Here is an 11,481-nt window from a genome sequence, read left to right on the forward strand (position 1 = left end):
TTTTGTTCTTTGATTCTTTTATATTAACAATCTTAGAATTGATCCCGTGCATCGCACAGTTGGAATATTAGTAGTAATAATATAATATTTTTTTTTAGATTAAAGTAAACACAGAAGTACATAGTGAAGTAAAAGCCCATTTTTTTAGAGGAATAACCCTATATTTGGCTACTCTGTATTTTGAGTGAAGATATTGGCATATTTAATTGTTGGAAGATCAATTCATACATATTCACGACGATCCTAAAAAACATTAGGAGAAAAGGAAATCATTACTTTATAATAAAATAACATTAAATAAAATGTTTGGCGAATAATTCAAAAGTATTATTGATCCCATTAATCTTAGCAAATGTCAATTTATTGCACGACATACTAATTTACGATTCTTACTTACCACTCTCATTGATCAGTTAAAGAATCATTACACAACAAGGCCATGGAACCAGTTGACTCTGTCTCCCAATTTTGATTGTTGAAGTATTCAATATCAGGTGATTGGGAAGGTTGAGGAGGAATTTGCAAATTTTCAATTTCCCCTTGGAGCATTTTTAAAACTTCAGTCATTGACGGACGATCACTTGGCCTCATTTGTATGCACCACAACCCAACTATTGTCATCTTTCTCCTCATTTTTCTTGCATTGTCGTCCTCATCGCCATCATCATAGTCATTTTTGTCGGCATTTCCAATTTCGATGTCATTGCCTTTATTCAAGTGATCATAAATCCAATATGGGAAATATTGGCTCGATTTGTTGTCATTATTAGGCTCCGTACCTCTGTTTAGGCCAAGCATTTCCATCAACAACATTCCAAAGCTATAAACATCGGCCCTGCAAGACACACTTCCAATGCTTCTATTCATCAGTTCAGGAGCCACATACCCTATTGTTCCCCTAACTGCAGTGAGAGTCACCGTGGTATTCTCCGTTGAATAAGACTTCGCGAGTCCAAAATCGGATATTTTGGGTGTGAAATTATCATCTAGAAGTATGTTGTGAGGCTTTATGTCGAAATGTAGGATTTGGATGTCACATCCTTTGTGCAAATATTCAATTCCACGAGCAACTCCAACGGCAATCTCAAACTTCCCCGCCAAGCTAAGCGAATTACTCGTCTCTTTACTAAATAAGTACTTCTCGAGGGAGCCGTTAGGCATGAAGTCATAGACAAGGGCGCGTTTGGATCTTTCTGCACAATATCCGACAAGTTTAACCACATTGACATGATGGATCCTTCCAATGGTTGCAACTTCATTTACAAAATCTTGCCCATTTGCTTTACGCTTGTTGAGTACTTTGACGGCCACATCATGACCGCTGCGGAGTTTTCCTTTGTAAACCGAACCATAACCCCCTTCGCCTAGTTTTTCACGAAAACCTCTTGTCATTTTTCTTACGTCTGAGTAGGAATATCTAATTGTTGTGAGATTTCTGTTACTTTGCAAGAATCTTTCAATTGGGCCAAACATTGACAAATGCCTTGTTCGAAATTTAATGATCAGAAGTACACATAAGGAAGGAAATCCAATTAAGATCCTTAGCGCTAGGCAGGCCGGAAGTATATATATAAGCAAACCTTAAAGATAACAGGGCAGTTCGATCAGTTCAATTAAAATAATAATGTATAAAAGTTGACAAAAAAATTGAAATAAGATTGTCAGAGGCGACTCCGTCACATAATATTTCATAATAATTTTTTGGTGTTATTATGTGAAATAAATATAAATATACATTAAGTTAGTGAATAAATACACGAAGTTAACTTGTGTTGTTGTGCATATTATCTTTTAGATACTCAATATTTAAAAAATACATCAAAACATTACCAAGTAAATACTATGAACGTAACAGTTGAAATTTAGATTATGAGCAAAAGTTGAATCATTTTTAGGAAATATACAAAATAAGTAGAAAATGGTTTTCTGAAGAAGATTTTAAGTGTTGGCACCAGATCTCGGTTAATAAATATTTGGAGAAATTTGTGGTGCTGCTATAAATATTTTCATCGATCTTATTCCACGTAATTGATAAGAAAATTATTTAATTTATATGTCTTATAGAATTTACTGTATAAGACTTTATTTATTTTCTTAGTATTTATTACATAATAGAACAGATTGTAAAATGATTTATCCTTATTTAAATTAGGTTATAGAGATCATACATGATTGTATTTCCTTAGAAATGATTTCTTTAGGTTCAACCTAGGATTATGGAGCACAAATTTGTCTATATATATACAAATTTACTATAATTTCAGCGAAGAACCTTAGAGCTTTTATGAGAAAGTACATCTTAAGTTGAAGCTTTAGAAGGGTGCAACAGAGAAGCTTAATCAACAGCGTTACATCATGACCACGATGCCCACACATACATAAATTAAGTCCATTTGCACCACCACTAATACCACGGCATCCGTCAGGTACTGCTGATGTTATAGCACACTATGAAAATTGTGACAACTTTTTTGTATGACATAGAATATTCTTGCAGCCTTGACGATAGAGAAGGAACATGTGGACTATTCTAAGGTCTTGAAAGATATTCGTTAGAAGGGTAATGCATCGTGAAGTTGATGCATTCGAGCCTAATGACACTTGGGATGTGGCGGATTTGCCATCAGGAAACAAATCACTTAAGCGCAAATGGGTAAACAATATGAAATATAATTCAGACGGTATATATTGAGGGGTTGAAGGCTCGGTTGGTTATTCTTTGGAATCATCAAACGGAAGGAATAGGTTATACATAAACTTTTGCTCCTGTAGCTAAATTGGTTACCGTACTGGTGTTTCTTGCAATTGTTCGGCAAATAATCAAAAAGTGTTGGATAGTAGACTAAAAGTCTTATTTTAGCAACATAATTTTATTAATAATCTAATAAAATAGTATATTATCATTTTATAAGAATCTGCATTACGTCATTCAATGCATTTAATTAATTGGAGGAGTATATTAGCCTAATAGCATTCTAAGGGCTCGCTAGGTTACCGATATAAGGTTCTACTGACAAAATAGTAGAGGCTAGCAACACGTTTGGTTGACAAGATTCATACTTATTCAAACCTGCTAGTAAAATCAAAATCCGCTATCAAATGCTATTATTTCATTAAATTAGTAGCACCCTTCCCCTTGAGATTAATTTAATAGGGGTTGACGAACAAGTAAAAGTCTATTTTAACCTTCAAATTACTAATTTTATTAAATAATTTTTTTTATAGACAAATCAGATATAAATCGAACGTCTTACTAACTAAATAATTAATTAGCTATTAGAGAATTAATTCAATCTCATGTAACCCAAAGCAGTCCGATATAGGTAGCCTAACGAGCCATAAATAGTGTGTTGATTTGGATGTTGTAAACATATGATTATTTTGATAGTTCGTTTAAAATGTGAAGTTAATACTTCAAAATGGAGTTATATCACAATATTTAAGTGATTATTACTGTAACCATAAAATGACTTTGGTAGTTGTTGTTTTGGCTTATTGTACTAGCACATCCGTCATCTGTTGAACCGGACGATGTGAAATAATTGTTTCATCACATTTTCAAATGAAACTGTATTATTTCTAGTCGGCAGTAAATTATGTACTCAACTAATCCCGATGTAACCAATGTACACACTAATTGATGATCTATATTTTGATGTCACAATGGATGATATATATTTCCATATTGAGTCCAGTGACACCCAGTGTGTTCGGTATTGACATTACAAATTAATGGGTGGAAATTAATTATCCAAACAAATAAGTTAAGCGAGTGAGACTCACGAAAAGAAATCTTAACTTATTAACCACTGAATGAATTGGCGGTTATAGAATATTTTAATGCGGGAGAATCTAAGTACTAATTAACTCGAGTTTTCTTGGCCAAAATTATTTATTAATAATTACTAAATACTTGGTAGAGAAGGAACTGTTTTCTTAGTTCTCTTCCATGTACCACTCTTTCTATATTCCTATATAAACAAGATTTGTGTCAATAGAGAAAGTAGATTGATACCTTAGCACAATTCACGTTTCACATGAGGATACTGTTTCGCTGTAGAAAATTCGTTAAATGGATGTACTACATGAATTTCTACATGGAGATCTTATGGATGATGTATATATAATATTACCACCCCGAGTTCAAGGTGGGGACTTCTAAACAAGTTTGTAAACTCAAGAAAACTCTCTATGATTTAAAGCAGGAACTCTGACGTTGGTTTGCTAAACTGTCAACCACTTTGAAGAATTATGGTATTTAACAATTTTATTGAAATTATTATTTGTTCACTTTTCAAGTATGATTCGTTCTTCTCAGTATTGATATCTATGTCAATGATCTCATCATAAGTTAATGAGAGCTATCTTATTACTTGTTTTCACATGAAATACCTTGGTCAGTGTACTGATATTTATTGATAGTGGAAGTGGCTCATGGACCCGATTGATTTGTACTTTGTCACCGTAAAAACGCGCTTGACATTAATTCTGAGGTTGGTTTACTAGGATCACGGCCAACCGATGTATCATTGGAACATAATCACCTTGGCATTGTCTAAATGCAGATGATTTTATGATCCCCACTGCATCGTCGGTTAGTTGGTCAACTTATTTATTTATGTTTTACCTTACCATAATTATCCTATATGTTCATGTTGAATTTATGTAATATCCTTAGGAAGAGCACTGGGAAAGAGCTTTACATGTGGTTCGATACTTCAAAGAGTAACTCAGGCTAACGTATTCATTTGTGTAATAAGTGTGATGCAGATTGGGTTGAATTCTCCTTATTAGATGGTCTCTCACTGGTGGTTGGCTTTCATGGGGCTCGCCTATTTCTTGGAATATGAAAAGGCAACACACAATTTCTCAATGTTCAGTTGAGGGTGAAGATCGATCCACGGCTATGACTACTTGTGAGTTGAAATGGTTGAAATTTATTTTATCATGTGTTGGAGTAACTCATACTCAATCTATGTCTCTTCATTTTGACATTCAAGCAGCTGTATACATATCTCAAAATCCAATGTACAGTGAACTGATAAAACATATTTGAAGTATATGGTCATTTTGCTCGTGATGATATCATCACCGGAAATATCCATCCCACATTTGTCCTGTGAAATGCACAACTAGCTAACATTTCACAAATGTATTAATTAGCCAAAGGACAATATGATTTCACCAAATTTAACTTTGTACTTTGTTAGTTGTCATTTGGTTAGAAAAATATGGTTGCCCCAATTTGTTATTTTTCCTCTACTCTTTAGTTTTCTTTATTTTGAGGTAATCCAGTGTTGCGGCTAGGACGAAGTCCACTCATATATAGATAAGGGTAAATTTAAACCCGTTTTCTATTGAATTAGTTTTCACAATATGTACCCAATTATTTTATTTAGCCCACCCAACTTATATTATATAGTCCACTCAATCAAACGCTAAATTAATAATCTAATATGTTGCACAATTGGCTTTCCACATTTCCTTTTTTACTTCATTCTCAGAGTTAGTATTGTTGTATCTCTTTGCCTTGCCAAAAATTTCCCAACAACCATCGAACCTATCCCAAGAGTTTGATTTATATTTTCTTATTTGATGTCTATATGTTCACTTGTTTTTCACTGTTCGTAAGTGTATTCATATAATGTTAATGTGTGTTTTTTGTTGAATACTGTGATTTTGTATTTTGTGAAGTTATATTAAGTTATATCAGATGAAATTTCAATTGCTAAATATGCTCTCAAAATGAAACCTAACTTTATATGGGTTTTTATTTTGTCCTACAATTGGTAAACTTCACCAGATTTAGTCTCATCGTTGGTTGTGTATATTACAACCCACTACTTACACACTCCCATATGTATATATATGTTAATGTATAGATCTACGTTATTAGAATACTTGATAAACTTAACCAGGTGTAGGGTCTTTCTAAGTGAGCTCCCAAGATGAGACTTAACTTTCTAGGTGTGCTTCCAAATTGACTACTAACTTAACAAAATAAGATTCGTAATAGAAACTAATTTAGCAAGTAAATTTTCTTAGGTTATTGCTCATTTATTCATTTTACATATTAAATATTTCATTAAATATAAAAAAATTATGAATGTACGTGTATTGTAGGATTTGTAGGTCAATCGACTTTGCGAACATTCTCCATTAATTTGAGCTTATAGTCAGTATATCCAAACCGTATTGGTGGTTTAAGTTTTGCATGCCCAAAATTTCCTTTCCAAACACGTCTCCTTCGTTTCCACAAAGCTTGACTCCCGCCATCTGCAACAGCGAGATGACCTAGTGGAACCTCTCCAACGCTCAAATTATGATGGAAGACGATTTGAGAGAAAGTAGTAGTAAACATAATATCACATAACTCTAGATAATATATATATATATATATATATATATATATATATATATATATATATATATATATATATATATATATATATATATATATATATATATATATATATTTAAAAGAGACTTATTATAACTAGGTCAATTGATCATAATAAGTCATCTGCCACTTGCGAACTCATCATTTACTGTCTTCATAAGGCCACCTATTTCGTCTTATCTTCATCAATGATGAACTTGCTATATATAATATTAGGGTCTTTGGCCCAATAACCCTTCCTCGATACTTTAATCCACTTTCACCAAATCAAAGTCCAGCTATATTGGACCATTATATCATAGCCATACATCTGGTTTGAGATTGTTCATCCATAAGTGTGAATTCATTTTCCCGCCCACAAACGTCTATATAAACCCCATTTCTTCTCAATTTCTCACTTTCTGCCATTTCTCTTTCTAATGCTCATAATTTCCGTTAATTTTTCCAGTATTGCTCTACAATTATTTCACCACCGATCTACTGCCTTTCTTTATCTCTCTTCCATTGTTTCCCATTGCTCCGCCATCATTTATCCATTGCCCCACTGCACCTTTTTCTTGACCACCTCTATAGGTACCCCATTCATATTTTATTTTTATTGTTTACCTTTTCAATCCGAAATTCTCATTTAATATTTTTCCGTTCTATGATTATATTCTCTTTTCCACACAATCATAGATTCATCAATCAAGATTCAAGGTATTGAAGGTTCTTGAATTATCTAAAATTCATGAATGTGAATTTATATATCAAATTGTCTCTTGGTTTTATTCATGTACATGGTTGGGGGGAGAATATGATTAATTTTATGTTCATGTATTAAGCTAGATACATGCTAGGAAAGTTCTATAAATAGGCTATGTAAATTTTTATTTGTAGTGTGTCAAAAAGAAGAAAAATTCTAGAGGGAAAAAAAGAGTTCTTGAGCGAGTCTTGTTATCGTGTTTATTTAGTGAGTACTATACTATAGTGTGTTTTATCTCTTCTTCTACTCCTCCTCTACACTTTGATTTATTTTGTTGCATGTATATACATTCTATATTGTTAAATCAATCCAACAAAGTGGCATCAGAGCCACGTTTTAGAGAAAGAACAATGGCAACCACGAGTGGAGCTTTTCCATTTCAAAATCTTGCTAGAGAGAACTATCATTGATGGAGCATACAAATACAAAAGTTTCCTTGGTGGACAAGATGTTTGGGAAGCAGTTGAAGAAAAAATATGTTGAACTGGGGAATTTGTTTTCGTTAAGGCAAGTCCAAAAGAACACAATCAAAGAATCTAATGTGAAAGATAAAAGAGCCCTACCCATCATCTAACTCGGTGTAGTTCTCAAGCTACTACAGGGAACCAAGAATGGGATATTCTTATTGATGCTTTCAAAGGCATTAATAAGGTGTAGTAGGTGGGACTCATCATTTTATGGAGAGTTTGAGTCTTTGAAAATGAAAGACTCAGAAGAGGTTTTGGATTATGTCTCAAGGGTGGTCTTGATCGTTAACCAGCTTGAGAGAAATGGTGAAAAAACGGAAGAGAAAAAAAGTGGTCGAAAAAATACTTGATCCCCTGAGCCGAGGTTCTATTACATCATCGTGGAAATTGAAGAGTCCAACGATGTTAAAAGTCTTAAATTGAATGAGATATTGGTAAAATTAGAAGTTCATGAGGAGAAGATCAAAAGACGAAACAAAGGGCCTGAAGTAGAACAAGCCCTTCAAGCAAAGACAAACCATTTCTACTAGCCAAATATGATGGTGCTCGATTTTAAGGCAGAGGTAGAGGATGTGGTCGAGTTTGCGTTTGTGGCATAGGTCGTGAAGGACATGTCTCTTACAAAAATGACGAGACTAAGCAAGAAACTTGACCAACAAGAGGTCGTGGAAGAGCTGGATTCAGTCAACGTCAAGACAAGAAAGTTGTCAAATGTTACAATTGTCACCAATATGGACACTATTCTTGGGAGTATCGAAATGATTCAAATGATGCAACCACATGTTTGCAGAAAAACACATGTTCGTGGAGATGGTGATGAGTCCGTGATGGTAAATATTTCTTTTGGAGATATATCTAAGATTACCGTCACAGGTAAATGAAGAATACTCATCAAGTTGAAGAGTGGAGCACACCATTTCATCGAGAATGTTTACTATGTGCCTGGAATGAAGGCAATATGCTAAGAATTGGATAACTATAATAGGATACGACGTCCATATGAAGGGTTGCAACCTATACTAGAAGAATAGTGAAGGTACGCTGATAGCATATGTTACGATGACAAGAAATTGGATGTTTTTATTTAATATCCATCACGATATGGTGAAATGATTAAAGGTGTGTTACGGGGATCCATCATGGTTATGGAATTTGTGGCTAGGCCACATCAAACTTTGGTGGACTAATGATGGTGGTGATGGGACTACAATCAATTGATCATCCAGATCAAGTATATCAAGCATTTCTTGTCGAAAAATAATCTCGACTAAGTCTATCAAAAGAGTCGATGTCAAGATAAAAGTAGCCTTTGGAGTTGATCCACACCCATATATGTGGTCCTACTGAACCTGCATCACTTGGAGAGAATCGCAATTTTTTGACTTTCGCTGATGACTACAGTCATCAAATATGGGTGTACTTCTAAATCAAAAATCAAAAGCTTTCTCAACCTTTATGAGGTGTAAAGTTTATCTCGAGAATCAAAGTGGCTATCACAACAAGGCGATGAGATCTGACAGTGGATCCGAGTTCACTTCAAGTGACTTCAAGATTTTTTGTGATGAGAATGGTATTCATAGACTCCTTACCGTGGCTTACTCACCCCAGCAAAACGGTGTTGTATATAGGAAGAATCGATCCATTAACATGGTTCGATGCATGTTGAAGTCCAAACAATTTCCAAAGGAGTTTGGGATGAATTCGTTGATTGTGGTGTTTATCTATTAAACCGGAGATTGGCGAGGAGTGTTTTTTTACAAAACCGTACAAGAGGCTTGGAATGAATTCAATCCTAGCATAGCACATTTGAGAGTTTTTGGGAGTATTGGTCATATCCATGTTCCGGACCAACAACGGAGGAAGCTTGATGACAAAAGCCAAAAGTATATCTTTGTTGGCTAAGACAAAACATCAAAAGGATACACGTTATATGATCTTGTTGATGAAAAAAGAAGAATCAGTCGAGACAATGTGTCTGATGAGAAGAGTTTGTGGTATTAAAATGCTCAGGAAAAAGAGCATTACACATTCTATCCATATGAGGCAACAAGGAAGAAATTTGAAGATGAGCCCCTAGATGACGTAACTCCACCATCATCACCTGCATCTTCACTCGAAGGTGAAATTTCGAGTAGTGAAAGACCTCGAAAGACAAGGTCACTACACGATATTTATGAACGGCTCAATCAGTTTCCAAACTTATTTTGTTCAATTGTTGCATACAGATCTATCAATTTTGAGGAGACATAAAAAAGTTAGAAGTGGAGAAAGGCCATGAACGAAATGATTGAGGCCATCAATAACAACGATACTTGGGAACTCATTTCCTTACCGTAGGGTCATAAACCAATCGGATTTAAATGGGTTTACAAGGTGAAAAATAATTCCAAAATCGAGGTAAAACGATGCAAGGCTAGGCTTGTTGTCAAAGGATGCTAGCAAAAGGCTAGAATAGCCTATGAGAAATATTCGCCCAACTTGCCCGATCGGAGACCATTAGATTGATAATCTCATTAGCAGCTCAAACGAAGTGGAACATATATCAAATGGATATGAAATCAAAAATTTTAAATGGAGTGCTTTAAGAAAAGGTGTACATTGACCAACCAGAAGCTAAGGTTACTTGGTTCGTGGTCAAGAGAATAAAGTGTTGAAATTAAAGAAAGCACTTTGTCGGTTGAAACAAGCACCAAGGGCGTGAAATAGCCACATTGATCAATATTTTTTTGAAAAAGTGATTCAAAAAATGTTCACATGAGCATGCGATGTATATGAAGGTTGGTAAAGGTGATATGTTAATTGTGTGCTTATATGTTGATGATTTGATATTTACAGGAGATCAATATGAAGTTATTTGATGAGTTTAAAAAGGAGATGGCCAATGAGTTCGAGATGACAACCACTTGGTTGATTTTTTACTTACTTGGTATTAATGTGAATCAACGAGATGATGGCATCTTCATCGCCTATGAAGGCTATGCAAAGATGTGGTTAAACAGTTCAAAATGGAGAATTGCAAGGAAATTAGTACTCCAATTGACACTAGAGGCAAATTGTCGAAGCACCTTGAAGGAGAGCCCATCGATCCAACCTTTATTCTCTTGGCTGGAAATTTGAGGTATCTTACGTGTACAAGTTCAGATATTCTATTGCAGTTGGTCCTGTTAGCCGATACATGGAGAACCCAAAAGATTATCACTTCAAAGTAGCAAAGATGTTACTCCGCTATATTAAAGGAATTACCAATTTGGGTGTGTTCTACCCAGCAACGGACATATGAAGCTAGCCGTATATAACGACGTCGATTGGGCTGGAGATCCCAATGATCAAAACAGTACAAGTGATTTTATATTGTACTTTGGAGTAGCAGCGTTCAGTTGAGTATGTGGTAATGACATTGAGTGAATGTCATGCAATATGGCTAAATATCTTATTAAAGGAGCTTAGCTTTGATCAAGAAGGTTCAACACAACTTTTTGTCGATAAAAGTCCACAATTGCACTAGCAAAAAAATTTAGTGTTTCGTGATAGAAGCAAACACATTGATACTCGATATCATTTCATCCAAGAATACATTGCAAAGATGGAAGTCAAAGTGAAGTTGGTGAAGTCCAAATATCCAATTGTTGACATCTTCACGAAACCCCTCAAGAGATAATTATTCGAGAAGTTGAGGAGTCAACTTGCAATGCGAGAATCAATCTTAGGGGGTAGGGCGTGTTGGGAATTAAGCTATTCATTAATCAAGATTCAATGTATTAATGAATGTGAAAGTATATATGAATGTGTCTTTTGGTTTGATTCACGTACTTGGTTAGGGGAGAATATTATTAATTACATGTTCATGTATTATGCTAGATACATGCTAG

At 34.6% G+C, this 11,481-nt stretch overlaps 1 pseudogene; it reads right to left on the reverse strand.

Moving 5' to 3' along the window:
- Window positions 1-297: 297 nt before the first annotated feature.
- Window positions 298-1,505, reverse strand: LOC148770649 (rust resistance kinase Lr10 pseudogene; annotated as a pseudogene).
- Window positions 1,506-11,481: the final 9,976 nt, after the last annotated feature.

The sequence above is a fragment of the Erythranthe guttata genome, chromosome 5 (genome assembly GCF_056151865.1).
Source record: "Erythranthe guttata isolate IM_541 chromosome 5, IM_541, whole genome shotgun sequence".
NCBI lineage: Eukaryota > Viridiplantae > Streptophyta > Magnoliopsida > Lamiales > Phrymaceae > Erythranthe > Erythranthe guttata.